Here is a 26,309-nt window from a genome sequence, read left to right as displayed (position 1 = left end):
TCCCATACTGAAAGACCGGCGGCGCCCCTAGCGGCCTGGGTGCAGATGGGGTGGCAGGGTGAGTCCTGCACTGAGGCTGCAGGGTCCCCAATCCCAGTTGTTGCCATGCCAGGCCCCTTGGGAGGGGCCCCTCGGGGAAGGACCTAGGGTTAGGTTTCACCCCAAGGAGGTCAGGAGGCCCATCCACTGGGTGTGTGGGAGCGGAGGGGTGGGCTGAGGTGAGGGCGCTGGGAAGCGGGGGCATGGGCCCAAGCATTTTGGTGTGGGGGCCTTTGAAGGTCACGGGGGGCTCGCAGGGCCCTGCCAGTTCTCCCACCTTCAATGACCAGGGGCGCCCCTAGCGGCCGGGTGGTGGCGGGGCAGCAGGGTGAGTCGGCGCTGGGACTCAGGGTTCCCCAATCCCAGAGGTTGCGGCGCCAGGCCCCTTCGGAGGGGCCCCTCGGGGGCCGACCTCGGGTTAGGGTTAGCCCCCTGGAGGCCGGCAGAACCGATCCGCAGGCTGTGCTGCCTGTGGAGGGTCGGGCCAAGGTTAAGGCTCAGGCGAGCAGGAGCATGGGTCCAAGCGTTTTGGCAAGGGGGGCCTTCGAAGGTTGCCATGGGCTTGGAGGGCCCTGCCCATTCTCCCGCCCTAAATGACCGGCGGTGACCTAGTGGCCTGGGTGATGGCGGGGTGGCAGGGTGAGTCCAGCCCTGGGGCTCAGGGGTCCCCAATCCCCGGCGTTGCGGCTCCAGACCCCTTCGGAGTGGTCTTCGTGGGCCAACCTAGGGTTAGGTTTAGCCCCCAGGAGGCCGTGAGGCCAGATCCGCCCGTTGTGCGGTGATCGGAGGGATGGCCCGAGGTGAGGGCGCTGGCGAGCTGGAGTGTGGACCCAAGCATTTTGGCCCGGGGGGGCTTCGAAGGTAGCTGGGGGTTCAAAGGGCCCTCTCCGTTCTTCTGCCCTGATTGACCGGCGGCACCCCTATTGGCCCAGGGGGCGACGGGGCGGCAGGGTGAGTCTGGCGCTGGGCCTCAGGTCCCCAATCCCCGGCGTTGCGGCACCAGGCACTTTGGGAGGGACCCCTCTCGCGCCAACCTAGGGTTAGGGTTACCAAATAGGAGGCGGGCAGGCCCGATCCTCCGGCTGTGCGGTGAGTGGAAGGGTGGGCCTACGTAAGGGCGTTGGCGAGCGGGAGCGTGGGCCCATGAGTTTTGGCGCGGGGGGCCTTCGAGGGTCGCCTGGGCTCAGGAAGCCCTGCCCGTTCTCCCGCCCTGAATGATCGGTGGTGCCCCTAGCCACCCGGGTGGTAGCGGGGCGGCAGCATGAGTCCGGCACTAAGGCTTGGGGGTCCCCAATCCTCGGCGTTGCAGTGCCAGGCGCCTTGGGAGGGGCCCTTCGGGGGCAGACCTACAGTTAGCATTAGCCCCCAGGATGCCGGCAGGCCCGAAGCGCAGGATGTGCGGTGAGTGGATTGGTGGGCTGAGGTGAGGGCGCTGGCGAGCGGGAGCGTGGGTCCAAGTGCTTTCGAGCTAGTGGCCTTCGAAGGTCGCCGGGGTTCAGAGGGCCCTGCCCGTTCTCCCGCCCTGAATGAGCAGCGGCACCCCTAGAGGCCCGGATGGTGGCGGGGCGGCAGGGAGAGTCCGGTGCTGGGGCCCGGGGGTCCCCAATCCCCGGCGTTGTGGTGCCAGGCCCCTTGGTAGGGGACTCTCTGGCGCCTACTTAGGGTTAGGGTTAGCACCCAGGAGGCCGGCAGGCCCCATCCGCTGGCTGTGCGGCAGGTGGAGGGGCGGGCCTAGGTGAGGGCGAGAGCGGGAGCATGGGCCCATGAGTTTTGGCGCGGGGGGCCTTCGAAGGTCACCGGGGCTCAGAAAGCCCTGCCCGTTCTCCCACCCTGAATGACCAGCTGTGCCCGGTAGCCACCTGGGTAGTGGGGTGGTGGCAGCATGAGTCCGGCGCTAGGGCTTGGGGGTCGCCAATCCCCGGCGATGCAGTGCCAGGCCCCTTGGGAGTGGTCTTCGGGGGCCGACCTAGGGTTAGCGTTAGCCCCCAGGATGCCGGATGGCCCTAACCGACAAGTGTGCTGTGAGTGGAGGGACGACCCGAGTTGAGGGTGCTGGAGCGTGGGAGCGTGGACCCCAGCATTTTGGCGCGGGTGGCCTTCGAAGGTCTCCGGGGGCTCGGAGGGACCTTCACGTTTTCCCATACTGAAACCGGTGGCGCCCCTAGTGGCCTGGGTGGAGGCGGGGTGGCACGGTGAGTCCGGCCCTGGGGCTGGGGTGTCCTTAAACCCCGGCATTGCAGCACCAGGCCCCTTGGAAGGGGCCCCTCAGGGGCCGACTTACGGTTAGGGTTACCCCCAGGATTCTGGCAGGCCCGATCCTCCTGCTGTGCAGCGAGTGGAGGGGTAGGCCACGGTGAGGGCGCTGGCGAGCGGAAGTGTGGGTCCAAACGCTTTCCTGCTGGTGGCCTTCAAAGGTCGCCAGGGGATTGGAGGGCCCTGCCCATTCTCCCGCCCTGAATGACTGGCGGTGCCCCTAGCGGCCCAGGTGGTGGCAGGGGAGCATGGTGAGTCCAACGCTGGGGCTCGGGGTTCCCCAATTCCCAGCGTTGAGGCGCCAGGCTCCTTGGGAGGGGCCCATTGGGGTCAGACCTTGTGTTAGGGTTACCCCCAGGAGGCCGGCACCCCTGATCATCCGGCTGTGCGGCGAACGAAGGGGCGGGCCGAGGTGAGGGCACTGGTGAGCGGGAGCGAGGGTCCAAGTGTTTTGGCGCGGGGGGCCTTCGAAGGTCGCCGGGGACTTGGAATGCCCTGCACTTTCTCTGGTACTGAAATATCGGCTGCGCCCCTAGCAGCCTGGGTGGAGGCCTGGCGGCAGGGTGAGTCTGGAACTAGGGCTTGGGGGACCCTAACCCCGGTGTTGCAGCACCAAGCGCCTTGGAAGGGGCCCCTAGGGGGCCGACCTAGGGTTAGGGTTAGCCCCCAGGAGGCCAGCTAGCATGATCCGGTGGGTGTGCGGTGAGTGGAGGGATGGCCAGGGTTGAGGTGGCTGGCATGCGGGAGTGTGGAACCCAGCATTTTGCCCCAGGTTGCCTTCGAATGTCGCTGGGGTTTCGGAGGGCCCTCACCATTCTCCCGCCTGAATGACTGGCGGTGACCTAGCAACCCGGGTGACGGGGGGGCGACATGGTGAGTCCAGCCCTGGGGCTCGGGGTCCCCAATACCAGGCGTTGCAGCACCAGTCCCCTTGGGCGGGGCCCCTCAGGGGCGGACCTAGGTTTAGGTTTAGCCCCAAGGAGGCCGGGAGGCCAAATCCACCAGCTGTGCGGTGAGCGGAGGGGCAGGCCGAGGTGAGGGCGCTGGGAAGGGGGAGCATGGGCCCAAGCGTTTTGGCGCGGGGGGCCTTCGAAGGTCGCCGGGGACTCGGAGGGCCCTGCATATTCTCCCGTACTGAAATACCGGCAGTGCCCCTAGCAGCCTGGGTGGAGGTCTGGCGGCAGGGTGAGTCTGGAACTAGGGCTTGGGGAACCCCAATCCCCGGCGTTGCGGCGCCAGGCGCCTTGGGAGAGGCTCCTCGGGGGGCCGACCTAGCGTTAGGGTTAGTCCCCAGGAGGCCGGCTAGCCCGATCCGCTGGGTGTGCGGTGAGCGGAGGGACGGCCAGAGTTGAGGGCACTGGTGAGCCAGAGTGTGGAACCCAGCGTTTTGGCCCGGGTGGCCTTGGAAGGTCGCCAGGGGCTCGGAGGGCTCTGCCTATTCTGCTCTGAAAGAAAGACGGTGACCCTAGCAGCCCCGGTGGTGGCGGAGTGGGGATGGGTGAGTCCGGGACTGGGGCTCGGGCGTCCCCAATCCCCAGCGTTGCTGCACCAGGCCCCTTGGGAGGGGCCACTTGGGGGCCAACCTCGGGTTATGGTTAGCCCCCAGAAGCATGGCAGGCCTGATTCCCTGGCTCTGCGTTGAGTGGAGGGGTGGGCCGAGGTGAGAGCACTGGCTATCGGAGCGTGGGTCCAAGCTCTTCGGCGCTGGTGGACTTCGAAGGTCGCAGGGGGCTCGGAGGGTTCTGCCTGTTCTCCCTCCCTGAAAGAATGGCAGCGCCCTTAGCCGCCCTGGTGGCGACTGGGGGGGATGGGTGAGTCCAGCACTGGGCCTCAGGCGTCCCCAACCCCGGCGTTGCAGCGCCAGGCCCCTTGGAAGGGGCCCCTCGGGGACCAGCTTATGGTTAGGGTTACCCCCAGGATGCCAGCAGGCCCGATCCTCCAGCTGTGAGGCAAGTGGAGGGGCGGGCCGAGGTGAGGCCCCTGGGAAGTGGGACCGTGGGCCCAAGCTTTGTGGCATGGGGGGCCTTTGAAAGTCGCCGGGGGCTTGGAGGGCCATGCAGGTTCTTCCGTACTGAAATACCGGCGGCGCCCCTAGCAGCCTGGTTGTGTGTGGCCCTGCTGGGTGAGTCTCACCCTGGGGTTCGTGGGTCCCCAATCCCTGTCGCTGTGGCACCAGTCCCCTTGGGAAGAGCCGGTCGGGGGCCCACGAAGGTTTGGGTTAGCCCCCAGGAGGCCGGCAGGCCCAATCTGATGGATGTGCGGCGAAGGATGGGCCGGGCCGAGTTGAGGACACTGGCGAGTTGAAGCGTGGCCCCAAACATTTTGGCGCAGGGGGCCTTCGAAGGACGCCGGGGACTCGGAGGGCCCTGCCCTTTCTCCCGCCCTGTTGACCAGCGGCGCCCCTAGCGGCCCTGGTGCCAGCGAGGGAGCATGGTGAGTCCAACGCTGGGGCTCCGGGGTCCCCAATCCCCGGCTTTGCAGCACCAGACCCCTTGGGTGGGGCCCCTCGGGGGCCGACCTAGGGTTAGGTATAGCCCCAAGGAGGCTGGGAGGCCCAATCCACCAGCTGTGCGGTGAGCAGAGGGGCGGGCCGAGGTGAGGCGCCTGGGGAGCGGGAGCATGGGCCCAAGCATTTTGGTTGGCGCGGGGTGCCTTCAAAGTTCGCCGGGGTCTCGGAGGGCCCTGCCTGTTCTCCCGCGCTGAACGACCCGCGACACTCCTAGCCACCAGGGTGGCGGAGGGCGGCAGGCTGAGTTCGGTGCTGGGCTCGGGGGTCCCCAATCCCCGGCGTTGCAGTGCCAGGCCCCTTGGGAGTGGTCTTTGGGGGCCGATCTAGGGTTAGGGTTAGCCCCCAGGAGGCTGGCAGGCCCAATCCACCGGGTGTGTGGTGAGCGGAGGGATGGCCCGAGTTGAGGGAGCTGGCGAGCGGGAGCGTGGACCACAGCGTTTTGCTGCGGGTGGGCTTCGAAGGTCAATGGGGGCTCGGAGGACTCTGCTCATTCTCCCACCCTGAATGAACGGCGGCGCCCCTAGCGGCCCAGGTGGCGGCGGGGTGGCAGGTGAGTCCATCGCTGGGGCTCCGGGGTCCCCAATCCCCAGCTTTGTGGCGGTAAGCCCCTTGGGAGGGGCCCCTCCTGGGCTGATCTAGTGTTAGGGTTAGCCTGCAGGAGGCCGGCAGGCCTAATACCCCAGTTGTTCCGAGAGCGAAGGGGCAGGCTGAGGTGATGGCGCTGGCGAGCGGGAGCATGGGCCCAGGCTTTTTGGCGCGGGGGGCCTTCGAAGTTTGCCAGGAGTTCCAAAGGCCCTCTCCGTTCCCCCGCCATGAATGACCAACGGCGCCCCTAGTGGCCTGGGTGGTGGCGGGGCAGCAGGCTGAGTCCAGCGCTGGAATAGGGAGTCCCCAATCCCTGTTATTGCGGCCCCAGACCCCTTGGGAGGGGCCCCTCGGGGGGCCTACCTAGGGTTAGGTTTGGCCCCAAGGAAGCCGGGAGGCCCAATCCAGCAGCTGTGTGGAGAGCGGAGGGGCGGGCCGAGGTAAGGGCACTGGGAAGCGGGAGCGTGGGCTCAAGGGTTTTGGCGCGGGGGGCCTTCAAAAGTCCCTGGGGGCTTGGAGGGGCCCGCAATTTCTCCCATACTGAAAGACCAGCGGCGCCCCCCAGCGGCCTGGGTGGAGGTGGGGCGGCAGGGTGAGTCTGGCGCTGGGGCTCGGGGGTCCCCAATCCCAGGCGTTGTGGCGCCAGGAGCATTGGGCATGGCCCCTTGGGGGCCTACCTAGGGTTAGGCTTAGCCCCTAGGAGGCCGGCAGACCCTATCCGCCGGCTGTGTGGCGAGTGGAGGGACAGCCCGAGATGAGGGCGCTGGCGAGTGGGAGCATGGACCCCAACGTTTTGGCGCGGGTGGCCTTCGAAGGTCAACGGGGTCTCGGAGAACTCTGCTCGTTCTCCCACCCTGAATGAACAGTGGTGCCCTTGGCCCCCCAGGTGGCAGCGGGGGGGCAGGGTGAGTCTGGCGCTGGGGCTCCGGCGTCCCCAATCCCTGGCTCTGTGGCAGTAGGCCCCTCAGGAGGGGACCCTCGTGTGTCGACCTCGGGTTGCAGTTAGCTCACAGAAGGCCGGCAGGCCCAATTCCCCGGCTGTGCGTTGAGTGGAGGGGTGGGCCGAGGTTAGAGTGCTGGCGAGTGGGAGAGTGGGTCCAAGCTCTTTGGCACTGGTGGCCTTTGAAAGTCACCGGGGGCTCGGAGGGCTCTGCCCATTCTCTCGCCCTGAATGAACAGTGGCGCCCCTAGCAGCCCCAGTAGCGGCAGGGGGTGGGGGGATGGGTGAGTCCAGCGCTGGGGCTCCGTGTCCCCAGTGCCTGTCGTTGTGGTGCCAGGCCCCTTGGGAGGGGCCCTCAGGGCAGACCTAGAGTTAGGGTTAGCCCCCAGGATGCCCACAGGCCCGATGCACCAGCTCTGCGGCGAGTGGATGGGAGGGCCGGGGTGAGGGTGCTGGTAAGCGGGAGCGTGGGTTTAAGCGCTTTCACACTGGTGGCCTTCAAATGTCGCCAGGGGCCCCTTGGGGGTCGAACTAGGGTTATGGTTAGCCCCCAGGATGCCAGCAGGCCCGAAACGCTGTATGTGCGGTGAGTGGAGGGGTGGGACGGGTTGAGTGCGCGGGCAAGCAGGAGCCTGGGTCCAAGCGCTTTCCCGCTGGTGGCCTTCGAAGGTCGCCGGGGGCTCGGAGGGCCCTGCCAGTTCTCCCGCCCTGAATGACCGGCGGCACCCCTAGTGGCCCAGTTCCTGGCGGGGGAGCATGGGGTGTCGGTCGCTGGGTCTCGGGGGTCCCCAATCCCCGGCGTTGCGGCGCCAGGTCCCTTGGGAGGGGCCCCTCGGGGGCCGACCTTGGGTTAGGGTTAGCCCCAAGGAGGCAGGCAGGCCCGATCCACCAGCTGTGCAAAGAGCGGAGGGGCGAACCGAGGTGAGGGCTCTGGCAAGCGGGTGCGTGAGCCCAAGCGTTTTGGTGCAGGGCCCCTTGGAATGTCGCTGGCGGCTTGAGAGCCCTGCCCGTACTCCAGCCCTCAATGACCTGCGGCGCCCCTAGCTGCCCGGATGTTGGAGTGGCGGCAGGGTGAGTCCGGCGCTGGGGCTTGGGGGTCCCCAATCCCCGGCTTGTGGCGCCAGGCCCCTTGGGTGGGGTCCCTCGGGGGCAGACCTAGGGATAGTGTTAGCCCCCAGGATGCCGGCATGCCCAATCTGTCCGGTTTGCGGTGAGTGGAGGTATGGCCCGAGGTGACGACGCTGGCCAGCGTGAGCGTTGACCAAGCGTTTTGGTGTGGGGGGCCTTCGAAGGTCATTGGGGGTTCGAAGGACCCTCTCCCTTATTCCGCCCTGTTTGACAGGCGGCGCCCCAATTGGCCCGGGGGGCGACGGGGTGGTAGGGTGAGTCCGGCGCTGGGGCTGCAGGGTCCCCAATCCCCGTTGTTACGGTGCCAGGCCCCTTGGGAGGGGCCCTCGGGGAAGGACCTAGGGTTAGGGTTAGCACCCAGGAGGCCGGCTGGCCCAACCTGCAGGCTGTGCGGCGAGTGGAGGGGCGGGCCTAAGTGAGGCCTTGGCGAGTGGGAGCGTGGACCCAAGAGTTTTGGCGGGGGAAGGCCTTCAAAGTTCGCTGGGGGTCAGGAAGCCCTGCCCGATCTCCTGCCCTGAATGACTGGCGGCCGCCCCTGGCCACCCGGGTGGTGGTGGGGCGGCAGCACGAGTCAGGCGCTAGGCCTTGGGGGTCCCCAGTCCTCAGCATTGCAGTGCCAGGTTCCTTGGGAGGGGCCCCTTGCAGGCCGACCTACAGTTAGGGTTAGCCCCCAGGATGCCAGCAGGCCAGAAACGCCGGATGTGTGGTGAGTGGAGGGGTGGGACGGGGTGAGTGCGCTGGCGAGCGGGAGCGTGGGTCCAAGCACTTTCCTGCTGGGGCCTTCAAAGGTCACCAGGGGCTCGGAGGGCCATGCCCTTTCTGCCGCCCTGAATGACCTGCAGTGCCCCTAGCGGCCCAGTTGCCGGCGGGGGAGCATGGTGAGTCGGACTCTGGGGTTCGGGTGTCCCCAATTCCCAGCGTTGAAGCGCCAGGCTCCTTGGTAGGGGCCCATTGGCGTCCGACCTAGGGATATGGTTACCCCCAGGAGGCCGGCACCTCTGATGATCCAGCTGTGCGGTGAGCGAAGGGGCAGGCCGAGGTGAGGGCCCTGTTGAGCTGGAGCGAGGGCCCAAGTGTTTTGGCGTGGGGGGACTTTGAAGATCGCAGGGGGCTCAGAGGGCCCCGTACGTTCTCCTGTACTGAAATACCGGCAGTGCCCCTAACGGCCTGGGTGGATGCCTGGCGGCAGGGTGAGTCTGGAACTAGGGCTTGGGGGACCCCAATCCCCAGCATCACGATGCCAGGCGGCTTGGAAGGGGCCCCAAGGGGCAGTCCTAGGGTTAATGTAAGCCCCCAGGAGGCCAGTAGGCCCCATTCACTGGCTGTGCAGCGAGGGGAGGGGCGGGCGGAGGTGAGTGCACCGGCGAGCGGGAGCGTGGGCCCAAACGTTTTGGCGGGGGGCAGGCTTTCGAATGTCGCCGGGTGCTCGGAGGGTCCTTCACGTTCTCCCATACTGAAAGACCGGCGGCGCCGCTAGCAGCCTGGGTGGAGGTGCGGTGGCAGGGTGAGTCCGGCGCTGGGGCTGCAGGGTCCCCAATCCCTGTTGTTGCTGCTCCAGGCCTCTTGGGAGGGGCTCCTCGGGGAAGGACCTAGGGTTAGGTTTCACCCCAAGGAGGTCAGGAGGCCCCATCCACCGGGTGTGTGGGAGGGGAGGGGTGGGCTGAGGCGAGGGCACTGGGAAGCCAGAGCATGGGCCTAAGCGTTTTGGTGCGGGGGCCTTTGACGGTCCCGGGGGGCTCTCAGGGCCCTGCCAGCTCTCCCACCCTCAATGACCGGGGGCGCCAATAGTGGCCGGGTGACAGCGGGGCAACAGGGTGAGTCCGGCACTGGGGCTCAGGTGTCCCCAATCCCGGGTGTTGTGCCACCAGACCCGTTGTGTGGGGCCCCTCAGGAGCCGACCTAGGGCTAGGGTTAGTTCCCAGGAGGCTGGCAGGCCCAATCCGCCGGCTATGCGGCAAGTGGAGGACAGGCCGGGGTGAAGGCTCAGGCGAGCGGGAGCATGTGCCCAAGCGTTTTGGCGCTGGGTGCCTTCAAAAGTCCCCAGGGGCTCAGAGGGCCCTGACTGTTCTCCCGCCCTGAATGACGAGCGGCGCACCTAGCGGCCCGGGTGGCAGCGGGGCAGCACGTTGTGTCAGCGCTAGGGCTCAGGGGTCCCCAATCCCAGATGTTGCGGCCCCAGGCCCCTTCAGAGGGACCTCTCGGGGGCCGACCTAGGGTTAGGGTTAGCCCCCTGGAGGCCAGCAGACCCTATCCTCAGGCTGTGCTGCCTGTGGAGGGTCAGGCCGAGGTGAGGGCACTGGCGAGCAGGAGCATGGGTCCAAGCATTTTGGCAAGGGGGGTCTTCTAAGGTTGCCATGGGCTTCGAGGGCCCTGCCCATTCTCCCGCCCTAAATGACCGGCGGTGACCTAGCAGCCCAGATGACGGCGGGGTGGCAGGGTGAGTCCAGCCCTGGGGCTCAGGGGTCCCCAATCCCCGGCGTTGCAGCGCCAGGTCCCTTGGGAGTGGTCTTCGTGGGCCGACCTAGGGTTAGGGTTACCCCCAGGATGCCGGCAGGCCCAATCCTCCAGCTGTGCAGCGAGTGGAGGGGTAGGCCGGGGTGAGGGCGCTGTCGAGCTGGACTGTGGGTCTAAAGGCTTTCGTGCTGGTGGCCTTCAAAAGTCACCTGAGGCTCGGAGGGCCCTGCCCATTCTCCTGCCCTGAATGACCGGCGGTGCCCCTAGTGGCCCAGGTGGCGGCGGGGGAGCATGGTGAGTCCAACACTGGGGCTTGGGGGTCCCCAATTCCCAGCATTGGGGCGCCAGGCTCCTTAGGAGGGGCCCATTGGTGTCCGACCTAGGGTTAGGGTTACCCCCAAGAGGCCTGCAGGCCCGATCCGCCGGTTGTGGGGTGAGCGGAGAGGAGGGCCGAGATGAGGGCGCTGGCGAGTGGGAGCGTAGGCCCAAGCGTTTTGGTGCGGGGGCCTCGGAAGGTCACCGGGGGTCGGAGGGCCTACACTTTCTCCCACCCTAAATGACCGGCGGCACCCCTAGCGGCCCGGGTGGGTGCGGGGCGGCAGGGTGAGGCTGGTGCTGGGGTTCGGGAGTCCCCAAACCCCAGTGTTGCGGTGCCAGGCCCCTTGGTAGTGTCCCTTTTGGGGCCGACCTAGGATTAAGGTTATCACCCAGGAGGCCGTCAGGTCTGATCCGCTGGCTGTGCAGCGAGCCGAGGGGCGGGACAAGGTGATGGCGCTGGCGAGCAGGAACGTGGGCCCAAGCGTTTTGGTGCGGGGTGCCTTCAAGGTTGCTGGGGGCTCAGACGGCCCTGCCCATTCTCCCGTGCTGAATGACCGGCGGCGGCCCTAGCGGCCCAGGTGGTGGTGGGGCAGCAAGGTGAGTGCGGCGCTGTGGCTCGGGGGTCACCAATGTCCGGCGTTGCGGTGCCAGGCCCCTTAGGAGGTACGCCTTGGGGGCTGACCTAGGGTTAGGGTTAGACCCCAGGAGATCAGCAGGCCCAAAACGCTGGCTGTGCGGCAACAGAGGGGCATGCCAAGATGAGGGCACTGGCGAGCTGGAGCGTGGGCTCAAGCGTTTTGGGGCGGGGGGCCTACGAATGTCGCCAGGGTCTCGGAGGGCCCTACCCGTTCTCCCACGCTGAATGACCAGCGGCGCCCCTAGTGGCCCTGGTGGTGGCGGGGCGGCAGGGTGAGTCCAGCACTAGGGCTCGAGGGTCCCCAATCCCCGGCGTTGCGGTGCCAGGCCCCTTGGGATGGGCCCGTCGAGGGCCGACATAGGATTATGGTTACCACCATGAGGCCTGCTAGCCTGATCTGCCGGGAGTGCGGCGAGTGGAGGGGTGGGCCGAGGTGAGGGCGCTGGCTAGCGGGAGAATGGGCCCAAGCGTTTTGGCGCTAGGGGCCTTCCCATGTCACCATGGGCTCGGAGGGCCCTGCCCATTCTCCCGCTCTGAATGACCGGCGGCGCCCCTACCGGCCCAGTTGGCGGCAGGGCGGCAGGGTGAATCCGACACTGGGGCTCGGGGGTCCCCAATCCCTGGTGTTGTGGTGCCAGGCCCCTTGGGAAGGGCCCCTCGGGGGCCGACCTAGGGTTAGGGTTATCCCCCAGAAGCCGGCAGGCCCGATCTGCCCGCTGTGCGGTGAGCGGAGGGGCGGGCCGAGGTGATGGCGCTGGCGAGTAGGAGCATGGGCCCAAGCGTTTTGGCGTGGGGGGCCTATGAAGGTCGCAGGGGCCTCGGAGGACCCTGCCTGTTATCCCGCCCTGAATGACAGGCGGCGCCCCTAGCAGGTCTGGTGGCGGTGGGGCGGCAGGATGAGTCTGGCACTGGGGCTCGGCGGTCCCCAATCCCTGGCGTTGGGGCTCAGGCCCCTTGGGAGGGTCCCCTAGGGGACCGACCTAGGGTTAGGTTTAGCCCCCAGGAGGCCGGCAAGCCCGATCCGCCGGCTGTGTGGTGAGCGGAGGGGCTGACCGAGGTGAGGGCCCTGTCGAGCAGGAGCGTGGGCCCAAGCGTTTTGGCACTGGGGGCCTTCGAATGTCGCCGTGGGCTCCGAGGGCCCTGCCCGTTCTCCTGCCCTGAATTACCGCTGCGCCCGTATTGTCCCGGATCGCGGAAGGGCGGCAGGGTGAGTCTGGCGCTGGGGCTCAGGAGTCCCCAATCCCCAGCCTTGCGTTGCCAGGCCCCTTGGGAGGGGCCCCTAGGGGGCTGACCTAGGTTTAGGGTTAGCCCCCAGGAGGCCGGCAGGCCCGATCCGCCGGCTCTGTGGCGAGCGGAGGGGCAGGCCGAGGTGAGGGTGCTGGCGATCTGGAGCATGGGCCCAAGCGTTTTGGGGCGGGGGCCTACGAAGGTCGCCAGGGGCTCGGAGGGCCCTACCCGATCTCCTGCCCTGAATGACCGGCGGCGCTCCTAGTGGCCCGGGTGGCGGCGGGGCAGCAGGGTGAGTCCAGCGCTGGGGCTCTGGGGTCCCGAATCCCTAGTGTTGTGGCGCCAGGCCCCCTGGGAGGGGCCCCTCTAGGGCAGACCTAGGGTTAGGGTTAACCCTCAGGAGGCCGGCAGGCCCGATCCGCCAGCTCTGCAGCGAGTAGAGTGGCAGGCCGAGGTGAAGGCGCTGTCGAGCGGGAGCGTGGGCCCAAGCGTTTTGGCGCGGGGGGCCTACGAACGTTGCAGGGGCCTCGGAGGCCGTTCTCCCGCCCTTAATGAACGGCGGCGCCCCTACTGGCCCGGTTGGTGGCGGGGCTTCAGGGTGAATCCGGCAGTGGGGCTCGAGGGTCCCCAATCCCTGGCGTTGAGGCTCCAGGCCTCTTGGGAGGGGCCCCTAGGGGACCGACGTAGTTTTAGGGTTAGCCCGCAGGAGGCCGGCAGTCCCGATCCGCGGGCTGTGCGGTGAGCAGAGGGGCGGGCTGAGGTGAGGGTGCTTGCGAGGGAGAGCGTGGGCCCAAGCGTTTTTGCGCAGGGGCGTTCGAATGTCGCTGGGTGCGGAGGGCCCTGCCTGTTCTCCCGCCCTGAATGACCAGCGGAGACCCTAGCGGCCTGGGTGGCATCGGGGCAGCAATGTGACTCCGGTGCTGGGGCTCGGGGATCCCCAATCCCCGGTGTTGCATTGCCAGGCCCGTTGGGAGGGGCCCCTTGGGGGCCAACCTAGGGTTAGGTTTAGCCCCCAGGAAGCCGGCAGGCCCGATCCTCCCTGTGTGCGGAGAGCGGAGGTCGGGCTGAGGTGAGGGCGCTGGAGAGCGGGAGCAAGGGCCCAAGCGTTTTGGCGAGGGGGGCCTTCGAATATCGCCGTGGTCTCAGAGTGCCCTGCCCGTTCTCCCTCCCTGAATGACCGGCGGCGCCCCTAGCGACCCGTGTGGCGGCCAGGCGGCAGGGTGAGTCCCGCGCTGGGGCTCGGGTGTCCCCAATGCCCGGCGTTGCGGCCCCATGCCCCTTGGCAGGCCGATGTGAGGGCCCTGGCGAGCGGGAGCATGGGCCCAAGCGTTTTGGCGTGGGGGGTCTTGGAATGTCGTCGGGTGTTCGGAGGGCCCTACCCGTTCTCACGCCCTGAATGACTGGCGGCGCTCCTAACGGCCCAGGTGGCGGCAGGGCGGCAGAGTGAGTCTGGCACTGGGGCTCAGGGTTCCCCAATCCCCGGCGTTGCGGCACAAGGCCCCTTGGGAGAGGCTCCTCGGGGGCCAAACTATGGTTAGGGTTAGCCCCCAGGAGTCCAGCAGGCCCGATCCGCCGGCTGTGCAGCAAGTGGAGGTCGGGCCGAGGTGAGGGTGCTGGCGTTCAGGAGTGTGGGCCCAAGCGTTTTAGCGAGGGGGGCTTCGAATGTCGCCGTGGTCTCAGAGGGCCCTGCCGGTTCTTCCGCCCTGAATGACCGGCAGTGCCACTAGCGGCCCATGTGGCGCCGGGTGGTAGGGTGAGTCCGGCGCTTGGGTTTGGGGGTCCCCAATGCCCGGCATTGCGGCCCCAGGCCCCTTGGGAGGGACCCATCGGGGGCCAACCTAGGGTTAGTGTTAGCCCCAGGAGGCCGACAGGCCCGATCAGCCGGCTGTGCGGCGAGGGGAGGGGCAGGCCGAGGGGAGGGCTCTAGCGAGCGGGCGCGTGGGCCCAAGCGTTTTGGCGCGGGGGGTGTTCGAATGTCACCCAGGGCTCGAAAGGCCCTGCCCAGTCTCCCGCCCTGAATGACCGGCGGTGCTCCTAACAGCCCGGGTGGCGGCGGGGCTGCAGGGTGAGTCCTGCACCGGGGATCAGGGTTCCCGATCCTCAGGATTGTGGCACCAGGCCTCTTGGGAGGGGCCCCTCGGGGGCCGACCTAGGGTTATGGTTAGCCCCCAGGAGGCCGGCAGGCCCGATGAGCTGGCTGTGCGGCGAGCAGAGGGGCAGGCTGATGTGAGGACACTGGCGAATGGGAGCGTGGGCCCAAGTGTTTCGGCTTGGGGGGCCTTCGAAGGTCGCTGGGGACTCGGAGGGCCCTGCCCGTTCTCCCGCCCTGAATGACCGGCGGTGCCCCTAGCATCCCGGATGGCAGCGGGGCAGTAGGGTTAGTCCGGCGCTTGTGCTGGGGGTACCCAATCCCCTGCGCAGCGGCCCCAGGCCCCTTGGGAGAGGCCCCTCTGCGGCTGACCTATGTTTAAGGGTACCCCCCAGGAGGCCAGCAGGCCCGATCCGCCAGCGGGCGGCGCCCCTAGCTGCTCGGGTTGTGTCAGGGCAGCAGGTTGAGTCCAGCATTGGGGCTTCAGGATCCCCAATACCTGGCGTGGCTGTGACAGGCGCCTTGGAAGGGACCCGTCGGGGGCTGAACTAGGGTTAGAATTAGCCCCCAGGTGGCCAGCAGGCCCAATCAGCTGGCTGAGCAGCGAACAGAGGGGCGGGCTGAGGTGAAGGCGCTGGCTAGCGGGAGCGTGGGCGCATACGTTTTGGCGCGGGAGGCCATCGAAGGTCGCCGGGGCCTCATAGAGCCCTGCCCGTTCTCCCGCCCTGAATGACGGGCGGCGCCCCTAGCGGCCCATGTGGAGGCCGGGCAGCAGGGTGAGTCCGGTGCTGGGGCCCGGTGTCCCCAGTGCCCAGCGTTGTGGCCCCAGGCCCCTTGGGAGTGGCCCCCCTGGGGGCTGACCTAGGGTTAGGGTTAGCCCCCTGGAGGCCGGGAGGCCAAATCCACCGGCTGTGCAGCGAGCGGAGGGGCCAGCCGAGGTGAGGGCGCTGAGTAGCGGGAGCGTGGGCGCAAGCATTGTGGCGCAGGGGGCCTTCGAAGGTCGCCGGGGGCTCGGAGGGCCCTACCCGTTCTCCAGCCCTGAATGACCGGGGTCACCCCTAGCGGCCCAGTTGGTGGCGGGATGGTAAGTTTGAGTCCTATGCTGGGGCTCTGGTGTCCCCAATCCCCGGCGTTGCGGCGCCAGGCCCTTTGGGTGGGGCCACTCAGGGACAGACCTAGGCTTATTGTTATCCCCCAGGAGGCCGGCTGGCCCGATCCGCCGGCTGTGCGACGATCAGAGGGGTGGGCTGAGGTGAGGGCGCTGCCTAGCGGGAGCATGGGCGCAAGTGTTTTGATGCAGGGTGCCTTCGAAGGTCGCCCAGGGCTCGGAGGGCTCTGCCCTTTCTCACGCCCTGAATGACCTGCGGTGCCACTAGCGGCCCGGTTGGCCGCGGGGCGGCACGGTGAGTCTGGTGCTGGGGCTCAGGGGTTCCCAATCCCTGGTGTTGCGGAGCCAGGCCCCTTGGGAGCCGACCTAGTTTAGGGTTAGGCCCCAGGAGGCCAGCAGGCCCGATCCGCCGGCTGTGCGACGATCAGAGGGGAGGGCTGAGGGGAGGGCACTGCCTAGCAGTATTGTGGGCCCAAGCGTTTTGATGCAGGGTGGCTTCGAAGGTCTCCCGGGGCTTGGAGGGCCCTGCCCGTTCTCACGCCCTGAATGAACTGCGGCGCTGCTAGCGGCCCGGGTGGTGGCGGGGCGGCAGGGGAGTCAGGCGCTGGGGTTCGGGGGTCCCCAATCCCTGGCGTTGCAGCGCCAGGCCGCTTGGGAAGGGCCCCTTGGTGGTCGACCTAGGGTTAGAGTTTGCCCCCAGGAGGCCGGCAGGCCAGATCCGCAGGCTCTGCTAGGAGCAGAGGGGCGGGCCGAGATGAGGGCGCTGGGGAGCAGGAGCATGGGCCCAACCGTTTTGGCGCGGGGGGCCTTCCTAGGTCGCCGGGGCTCGGAGGGCCCTACACGTTCTCCCGCCCTGAATGACCGGCGGCGCCCCTAGCATCCCGGCCGCCGGCAGAGCGGTAAGGTTAGTCCAGTGCTGGGGTTCGGGGGTCCCCAATCCCCGCGTTGCGGTGCCAGGCCCCTTGGGAAGGGCCCCTCGGTGGTCGACCTAGGGTTAAGTTTAACCCCCAGGAGGCCGGCAGGCCCGATCCACCCATTGGGTGGCGAGAGGAGGGGCGGGCTGAGGTGAGGGCACTGGCGAGCGCGAGCCTGGACCCAAGCGTTTTGGCAGGGTGAGCCTTCGAAGGACAACCGGGGCTCGGAGGGCCCTGCCCGTTCTCACGCCCTGAATGACCTGCGGCGCCTCTACCAGCCCAGGTAGCGGTGGGGCAGCAGGGTGAGTCCGGCGCTGGGGCTCGGGGGTCCCCAATCCCTGTCGTTGCAGAGCCAAGCCCCTTGGGATGGGCCCCTAGGGGGCCTACCTAGGGTTAGTGTTAGCCCCCAGGAGGCTGGGAGGCCCGATCCGCCGGCTGTGTGGCGAGCGGAGGGGCGGGCCGAGGTGAGGGCACTGGCGAACGGAAGTGTTGGCCAAAGCGTTTTGCCTGGGGGGGCTTTCGAAGGTCGCTGGGGGCTCAGAGGGCCCTGCCTGTTCTCCCACCTTAAAGGACCATAGGGGCCCCTAGCGGCCCCGGTGGCAGTGGAGCGGCAAAGTGAGTCCGACGCTGCGTCTCGGGGGTCACCAATCCCCAGCATTGCGGCCCCAGGCCCCTTGAGAGGGCCCCCTCAGGTGCCGACCTAGGGTTAGGGTTACCCCCAGGAGGCCAGTAGGCCCGATCTGCCGGCTGTGCGGTGAGCGGAGGGGCGGGTTGAGATGAGGGCATTGGGAGAGGAAACATGGGCCCAAAGTTTTGGAGTGAGGGGCCTTCTAAGGTCACCAGGGGCTCAGAGAGTCCTGCCCGTTCTCCCGGCCTGAATGACTGGGGATGCCCCTTGTGGCCCGCTTGGCGGTGGGGGGCATGGTGAGTCCAGCGCTGGGGCTCAGGAGTCCCCAATCCCCGTCGTAGCGGCGCCAGGCCCCTTGGGAGGGGCCACTAGGGGGCCGACCTAGGGTTTGGGTTAGCCCCCAGAAGGCCCGCAGGCCCAATCCACCAGCTGTGCAGCGAGCAGAGGAGAGGGCCGAGGTAAGGGCGCTGGCGAACGAGAGCGTGGGCCCAAGTGTTTTGGTGTGGGGGGCCTTCGAAGGTCGCTGGTGGCTTGGAGGGCCCTGGCCATTCTCCCTCCATGAATGAACGGCGGCGCCCCTAGGGGCCCAGGTGGCGGTAGGACAGGAGGGTGAGTTGGGCGCTAGAGCTCGGGAGTCCCCAATCCCCAGTGTTGCGGCAATAGGAACCTGGGATGGGCCCCTCGGGGGCCCACCAAAGGTTAGGGTAACACCAAGGAGGCTGGCAGTCCCGATCCACCAGCTGTGCAGGGAACATAGGGGCGGACTGAGGTGAGGGCGCAGGCGAGCAGGAGAATGGGCCCAAGCGTTTTGGCGTGGGGGGCCTTCGAAGGTGGCCACGGGCTCCGAGGGATCTGCCCGTTCTCCCTCCTTAAATGACCGACGGTGTTCCTAGCGGCCCGGTTGGTGGCGAGGCAACACAGTGAGTCCGGCGCTGCGGCTCAGGTGTCCCCAATCCCAGGCATTGTGGTGCCAGGCCCCTTCGGAGGGGCCCCTCAGGGGACAACCTAGGGTTATGGGTAGCCCCAGGAGGAGGGCAGCCCTCTTCCATCGGCTCTGCAGCGAGCAGAGGAGCGGGCCGAGGTGAGGGCGCTGAGGAGCGGGAGCGTGGGCTCAAGCGTTTTGGATGTGGGAGACTTCGAAGGTCACCATGGGCTTGGAGGGCCCAGCCCATTCTCCCGCACTGAATGACCAGCGGCACCCCTAGCGGCCCGGGTGGCGGTGGGGCGGCAGGGTGATTCCGGCGCTGGGGCTGGGGGTCCCTAATACCCGGCGTTGCGGTGCCAGGCTCCTTGAGACGGGCCCCTCGGGGGCTGACCTAGGGTTAGGGTCAGCCGCCAGGAGACTGGCAGGCTCGTTCCGCCCATGTGCAGTGAATGGAGGTGTGGGTCGAGGTGAGGTAGCTGGAGAGCGGGAGCGTGGGCCAGAGCATTTGGCTTTGGCTCGGGATGCCTTCGAAGGTCGCAGGTGGTTCGGAGGGTCCTGCCCTTTCTGTCGCCCTGAAGGACTGGCGACGCTCCTAGCACCCCATGTGGCAGCGGGGCGGCAGGGAACATCCAGCGCTGGGACTTGGGGGTCCCCAATCCCAGGCATGTGGCGCCAGGCCACCTGGGAGGGACCCCTCGGGGGCGACCTAGGGATAGGGTTAGCCCCCAGGGAGCCAGCAGGCCCGATCTGCCAGCTCTGCAGTGAGCGGAGGGGTGGGCCGAGGTTAGGGCGCTGGGGAGCAGGCGCATGCGAGCCAGAGTTTTTGCGCGGGGGGCCTTCGAAGGTACCAGGGGGATCAGAGGGCCCTGCCCGTTCTCCCTTCCTGAATGACTGGCAACGCCCCTAGCGCCCTGGGTGCTTGCAGGGTGGCAGAGTGAGTCCAGCACTGGGGCTCGGGGGTCCCAAATCCCCGGCATTGCGGTGCCAGGCTCCTTGGGAAGGGCCCCTCGGGGGCCGACCTAGGGTAAGTGTTAGCCCCCAGGAGTCCAGCAGGCCCGTTCCGCCAGCTCTGAGGCAGGTGGAGGGGCAGGCCGAGGTGAGGGCACTGGCGAGAGGGAGTGTGGGCCCAAGCGTTTTGGCGTGGGGGCCCTTCAAAGGTCACCGGGGGCTTGGAGGGTCCTGCCTGTTCTCTCGCCCTGAAAGACTGGTGGCGCCCCTAGCAGCCCGCGTTGCTGCAGGGCGGCAGGGTGACTCCGGCGCTGGGCTCGGGGGTCCCCAATCCCTGGCGTTGTGGTGCCAGGCCCCTTGGGAGGGGCCCCTCGGGGGCCCACCTAAGGTTAGTGTTAGTCCCCAGGAGGCCGGCAAGCCCAGTGCTAAGTGGTTCTGGCAATGTAACAAAAATGCCATACACTTATCTGTAAGAAATAACAGTGTACAGGAACCCTCTTAGCCCTAACATCATCCTTTGTGAATATGAAAGCCAGCCCCAAACTGGTCCTGGAAGTCTGATGAAAGGGCTAAGCACTTTTCTCTGAGTCACCACACTATACAGAGAAAGACCAATGTACATCATCTTTCACGAGTAGGAAGCATTAATGAAAAGGTTCTTGAATTTCGAGGACTCTGACCGATCCTTATTGGTAATAAACCACCCTGTACAGAAAACACCTTCAACTCTCATCAGCCTCCTCAATCCTGATTCCGATTCAACTTTGGGTGTGTAGGACTAGGGAAATGTCCACATCTTATTGCTAAGAAAGAATGATGTCAGGGTAATGCCCTTCAAGTCATATCAGCCTTCCTGAAGACGGAAGCCGGAATCAAGGTGGTTATGTTACCATCAGGTTAGGAAGATGAGCATATAATTGAGAAACAACAGTGGGCAGGACCTCTCTTCCAACGAACTGTATCTTTGCTTAATGATGAATCCCTATGGTAAGTGGTTGTGGCCATTAGTGAGGTGAAAATCTTAAGTGTTTTGTAAAACCTCTTGGTCATTCACAGTTGAGACTAAGGTAGTTGGGGACTCCTAGGCAGTGATTTGTCCACTGTCAAAAATATGAAAAGATAAAAGAGAGAGATGAGGTCTCCTCAGACATTGTCCTTCATCCTCATCCTCCGTGAGGATGGCCATCTGTGGACAGCTCAGTGGCAGGATCTCATTCACAGTGGGGGCATCTGTTCCTCACAGACATCAGGCAGGGAAATGGATTTGGTTCTCTGTGCCAGCCCAGCCACAGCTGAGTGTCACAGCACCCTCTCGTGGGCTCATAAGAGTTTCACTGTCACCAGGCAGGTCATTGTATTTGATAAACCACTGTGAGAGTTTGCAATTGCCTTCATCTGCAACCTCCTAGAGGCAAATGCAGATCTCTGGTACCATGTGAAGTCATGTGAAGGCATTGTGAGAAAGTGTCCTTTTGCTTAAGAAAAACATGGCTGAGGCTCCTGGCTGGCTCATCCAGTTAAGCATGTGCTTTGGCTCAGGTTATGATCCCAGGGTTCTGGGATCGAGCCCGGGCTCCCTGCTCAGCAGGAAAGGAGGTAGGGAAATAGCTTAGAACCCACAGAGAATGTGAATAAAGGGGAGTTAAATGGAACCTGGTCTGTGTTTTGCTTTAGGGATTGGAAGTTAGTTTTTTCTCAATTGTGATTGTTCTTGAAACAGAAAAGCTGTATTGGTTTTCTTTTTTACCTTTAATTTTTTTCTACTAATAATTTTTTATTATGATATGTTAGTCACTATACAGTATTTCCTTAGTTTTTGATGTAGTGTTCCGTGATTCATTATTTGCATATAACACCCAGTGCTCCATACAATATGTACCTTCCTTAATACCCATCACTGGCCCATCACAATCCCCACCTCTCTCCCCTCTGAAGCCCTCAGTTTGTTTCCCAGATTCCATAGTCTCTCGTGGTATATTCCCCCTTCTGTTTAGGGTCCATTGTCTAAAGGGACAGACAGAGGAAGTTCACCAAATATAAGATCGAAATTTCATTGTTCATTATAGATGCCGCCAAGTAGTTCCCAGACATTTCATTCTACTGTAGTAGTTCATTATACCTGTGCAGGTGCACTTGGAAGAAAATTGATGCATGCATAGTGGTAATAAAACACACCCCTCAGTAGTAGAATAATAGAGGATGCATATGTGTAAAATTATTCGACTACAGCTTCCATGCTTTCCCTTTGGTTCCTTATTATCTATGAAATTGGACAATTTTTGTTCTCTAGGCTTAAAACTCATTGTCGGTATTTAGAGTTTTTCAATGCTGATCTTCTCCTGTATAAGTTACCAAAAACCTAAAATATGTATGAACTTTAAAAAACGCTATATTGAAAATGACAGCAGGGAAGTTCCACTTTGTGAATATTGTGTCAATGGATCTCTATTTTGACATCAGTGTTCATTAGAAATGATGACGTTTCATGTGAGTATAAATATCAATGTGAAAAAGAAAAGGTAGGAAGAACCTTGAATGTTTAAGTAATTGCTGAAATGACAGGTGTGTGTGTGTGTGTGTGTGTGTGTGTGTGTGTGTGTGTGTGTGTAATTGATTTTCAGTGAATGGTTCAGCTTCTTGTAGGACCTCCGAGAGAGCCCAGGTGAACCTTTCAATGAGTTGGTATCTGTTTTCAGAACATGGGAATCTCTTAGTCCAATAGTCAATCAGAAAAGCTTTGAGGTCTTGAAGAGTTTCAGTCCTCAGCGATGGTGTTGCAGACCCTTGTGAGCAAACCCTAGGGTATGCTCAGAGCCCTCATTAGCAGGTACCAAGGTGTGACAATTTCAGGCAGCATTTCCCAAAGAAGTACCTCTTGAGTCTCTGTCCTTGTCAGTTCCCTACACTTCCTTACACTAGTTATGTGATCAGTGTGTTTCAGGATAATCCCCACATGTGATTTTTGCTACTTCCTACTAGTCCTCTCTGTTTCTCATTTTCTTCTTTTACGGTAGCAGTTGGGAAGCCAACTGTGTGGTGTAGGAAGGGGTGTGGTAGTTGTCTGCCTTCAGAGGACCGAATGATGCCTAGAAATTGTACTGTAGTTTGAGGTCAATTGTCCATCCTCTGAGTGTCAGGAATTCCATCACTTTACTTTGATGCTAGTGTGTTCTTCAAGCTGTCCTCAGAAATAAGGACGTCATCCATCTAGGGAATACTGGTTTGTGTGTATGTTTTCATTTTAGGAAAGGCCTTGCTGTTCCTGAAAATAATACTGTAGAGCACCCTTTCCTGTTCTTATTGGCCATCAGTCAATCTTTTGTGAAGTATTCGTTTGTAAATAGACTTTTTATGGTTGATGAGCAGGAATTCTTTCTTGACAAGTCTTTGTCAGTGTGTATATTGCAAATCTTTACTTCCCAGCCTGTGGTTCACTTTTTCATTTTCTTATGGTCATAAGATAAGGAGAAATGTCACATTTTTATGAAGTCCCACTGAATTCTTCTAAATGGTTAGTGCACCCTATGTCCTACCCCAAGATTGACAGGTTCTACGTTTTCTTTCAGAAACTGTCCAATGGGAAGCTACAATCCATCTCAAATTTATAAATTTCATTTTGAATTCTAATAGGGTATTTATAGACTGTTTTGGATTTTCTATGTACACAATCGTATTATCTGTGAATAGTCACAATTATCCCCTCAATTCTTATACTTTTTGTTTCTCTTGCCTTCTAACACTGGTAGATTCTCCAATGCCACGTTGAATAGAGGAGCATTGTTTGAAGATTTTAATATAACTTTCTCAATATCTGACAGAAAAAGCAGACAAAACATTGGTAACAAATGTGACCTAATTGACATATAGGGAACATTCCATAATAAGTTCAGAATACATTATTTTCAAGTGGTCATAGACTCTTTACCCAAATAGATGATAGGTGGGACCACGAATCAAGGCTACAAATGTTAAACCCTGAAATTAACTAGATTCTATTCTTAGACCACAGGGGAATTGAGCCACAGTCATAGCGAAAAGAAAACCAGGAAGTCCTTCAATGTTTCAAAATTAAATGGAATTTTGCTACATATCCTAAAGGTCAGAGAGGGAATCTCAATGGAAATTCTGAACCTTTTCTACATGAGGGCTCACACAAAATGGCACTTTCTTTGTGAAGAGCATTATAATAACCTAGACAGGAGTTGAGCCTTAAGTCAGAGTTCTGCCTGCCCCAGCCACACCTGGTAGCCTTGGCCTGTGGTCCCCTCAGCTGTCCTTTCTGGTGGCTCTGAGCTAAGGGGGTCAACATGGCCGTATGGAAATTAGAAGCTCCCCACTCTTAGTGATGACGTTGCTATCGTATCATCCTCACCAGTCCAACAACATGATTTCTGAGTGAACTATGACACAAGAGCGACTTCTTGGCCTTCCTTCAGGTTTGAAAATCATCTGGTGAGTCATCTATTAGAAATATGGATTCAACATGTGTTCTTTCTTCTGGAAAAGAAATAGACCTAATAGCAATTATGGCTTCCTGAGCACCTGTTCTTGAGAGACATCATACTGGCTCTTTGTAGCATTCTGCCTCTTAAACTTCTCAACTAGGGTGTAGATATTTTTAGGCACATTTTCAAGTGGTTAGACAGGGACTCAGATGATATGAGTCACAGAAGACTTTAGTGTCAGAAACCTAAGTGGGATCCCCAAATTGACTCCAAATCCCTTGTTGTTCCATACAGGGTACTATTTCCCTCTTATCTCTGGTCTTCTCGATCTGGAAACATATCAAGTATCAGGATTTTCTTGTCATGTGGACAAATGGAATGAATTCAGCGGGCCTTTTCACATCTGCCCATGGTGATCATTAAGATCATTATCTCAGTGGAGGACCTCTGGGTAAGATACTCAAAGATCCTAAGGAATACAGACAGTATAATATTTTTCTGGTATTAAAGTTACTGAAACCAACTATCTTTTTTAGTCGATTCAGGCTCTGGTATGTTCAGAGGGTGCTGTAAAACAGGTCTGAAATAGTATTTAAAAACACTCAGCTCAGCCTCTTCTACAAAGTGAGCCAATGCTTATAAACATGGCTAAAATACTGCCTTACCTACGATGACCTCCCAGCCATCGTAGTGTTTATATGGTATGACTGTGACTTACATTAGTCAACATTTGCAGAGAAAGAACTTAGTGCATCCAGGGGGCACTTCATGTTGAAATTAGTTGGTGACAACGAGCTACTGTGTTTTATTCTGCAGTCCAAGGGAATGGTGCCAGACATCTCTAAGGTGTCTAGCAGTTCTACAATTCTGATTTTAAGTGGTCTGTGTGCTTCAGCGATTTGGGCAGGAGAAGGGCAGGAGTCCAGAGACTGTGAACACTTCTGTTACCTGTGCTGACCATGGAGCAGGTAGCCTTCTGTGGGCATCATTTTGATTTCTTGGTACTCTTGTGAAAGGTGCTTTTGTCTCAAATTCCTCCATTTAGGAGTAATTATAATATTAAAAGGAATTTTTATCTTATATCATCTGTGGGCCCTGATCCTGGGCTCCCAGGGAAGCTATCCTTTAACATTTTACCCGGCTCAAAATGACTGGGCAACACCTCAAAGCATGGGCCCTATTTCTGCCCCAAGCACATGTTGTACATCTGTGTCGAGAAGAAAACAATAACCAAAAAATGCCAACATAAAGATAAGAAAAAATAAAGAACCTCTTTGGCTCGCATAAGATTAAAGTCATACTGACATGTACATACTGAAAACATAAGAAAGAGTCTGTCACTTTCTGGAATCTAAGAAGATCCTCATTGTGGTGTGTAACTCTGTATGTAAAACAAAACAGAAAAAAATATATAAGCCTGCCACAAATGTTCTTTCCCCAGAGCACTCCCTTCTTGGTGAAGATTGTGTCTCCCAGGCAGCTGTCCTGACTTGGGTTTGAATAAAGGTCTCTTCCTTTCTCTCTAAAATGTTTTAAAAAGTTCATTCACGCAGTGTCGACAATAAGAGTGTTTTCTATTTAAGTGAGAAATAAATGTTCCACTCTAGTTGCATTGGGAATAGACGAATTGAGGGTTTCTTTAGAAGAGTAAGTCTGCTATCCAGAAAAGGCAAGGTCATTGGTCTATTGAGAATGAAGATAATTACTGCTAAACAACAAGTATGTGTTGCCCCTTCGCCCAGAAACCGAAAGAGATGTGCAGGCTTTAGGTCAGAGGTGCCTTCTTCTCCCCAGCTGACAGCAATTCTCTGCTCTGGCTCCAAGAAACCCGAGGTTTTGAACGTCACCATCTGAGTCAGCGAGGCAGCTTGTCACAGGACGCCAGTGTTCAGAGAAAGCACAGGTATGTTTGGGAAAATGTCCTATCTATGTCAGGGCTGGAGGTAAAACCTCTCATTATCCCAAAACCTCCTGGGCTTTTCTCTTTTCTCTAGTTGGGCCACAAAGCAAAATTGAAGTAGCTGTCAGCATTCTGGGTTTGGTGCAAGAATTACTTAGTTTCCCTGCTGGTAGAACTTTGCAGGGGATCACAATTTCTCTGTCCATTTATTGCTTACAAATGTATTTTGACCATCTGTTTCCTAGGAACCCTCTTTTATTAGAAAGGGAAGGTGAGATTCACTCTGTGTCTGTTTGTAACATCTAATTTGTTCCTTCATCTAACAGTGTTTATTCAATTGGGCCTAAGATATGGTTGAGCGGGCAGAATCTAGAGTTAGGTGGCTTTTTTTTTCATCTGATACAGACTTGGATGATGTCATATGACAAAGGTGATGTTTCATCCTTGCTTAGTTTATTCATCAGAAGAGTTAAAATTAGGGTGGAGGGGAAATTCAAAATTATCCAAAGCGGCCTGTTCCTGTTTAAAAGTTGAGCTTGACTTTCTAGTTTTACTAAATGTATTATCTCAAAATTTTGAAGTGCCATATTCTCTCTGTAGTTTCTTTGGTGGTGGAGTCAGAAGGAGAGTCTGGGAATTCTTTTGGATAGTGGCATGCTGGTGGCTTCAAGGGGCTTGGCGTCAGGAGCCTTGGGGTGAAGTCTGCAACTGCTTGCCTGACCCTGGGTGCATCTCCCAGAGGTTTTGTTTCCTCTTATGAAATTGCCGGCAGATAATGTTCTGCTTGAAGGGGAACCCTCCCATCCTGTTGGTGGGAATGCAAAGTGGTGCAGCCAGTCTAGGAAACAGTGTGGGGTATCCTCAAAAAGTTAAACATTGAACAACCCCATGATCCAGCAATTGCTCTCCTAGGTATTTACCCAATGGATACAGAAATGCAGATTCGAAGGGGGTCCATGCACCATGATGTTTATGGCAGTAATGTCCACAGTAGCCAAACTATGGAGAGAATCCCAAAGTCCATGCACTGATGAATGGATAAAGCAGATGTGGGATACATATATATATATATAATGGAATATGACCCAGCTTCAAAAAGAATGAAATCTTACCATTTGCAAGGATGTGGATGGATCTAGAGTGTATTAAGCTAAGCAAAATCAGTGAGGAAAGACAACTATCCTATACTCTCACGCTTCTGGAATTTCAGAAAAAAAACCAGATGAACAGAGTGGAGGGGTGATGAGAGAGGCAAACAAGGA

The sequence above is a fragment of the Ursus arctos genome, unplaced genomic scaffold (assembly GCF_023065955.2).
Source record: "Ursus arctos isolate Adak ecotype North America unplaced genomic scaffold, UrsArc2.0 scaffold_1, whole genome shotgun sequence".
NCBI classification, from domain to species: Eukaryota; Metazoa; Chordata; class Mammalia; order Carnivora; family Ursidae; genus Ursus; species Ursus arctos.
Note: the sequence above shows the minus strand (reverse complement) of the source record.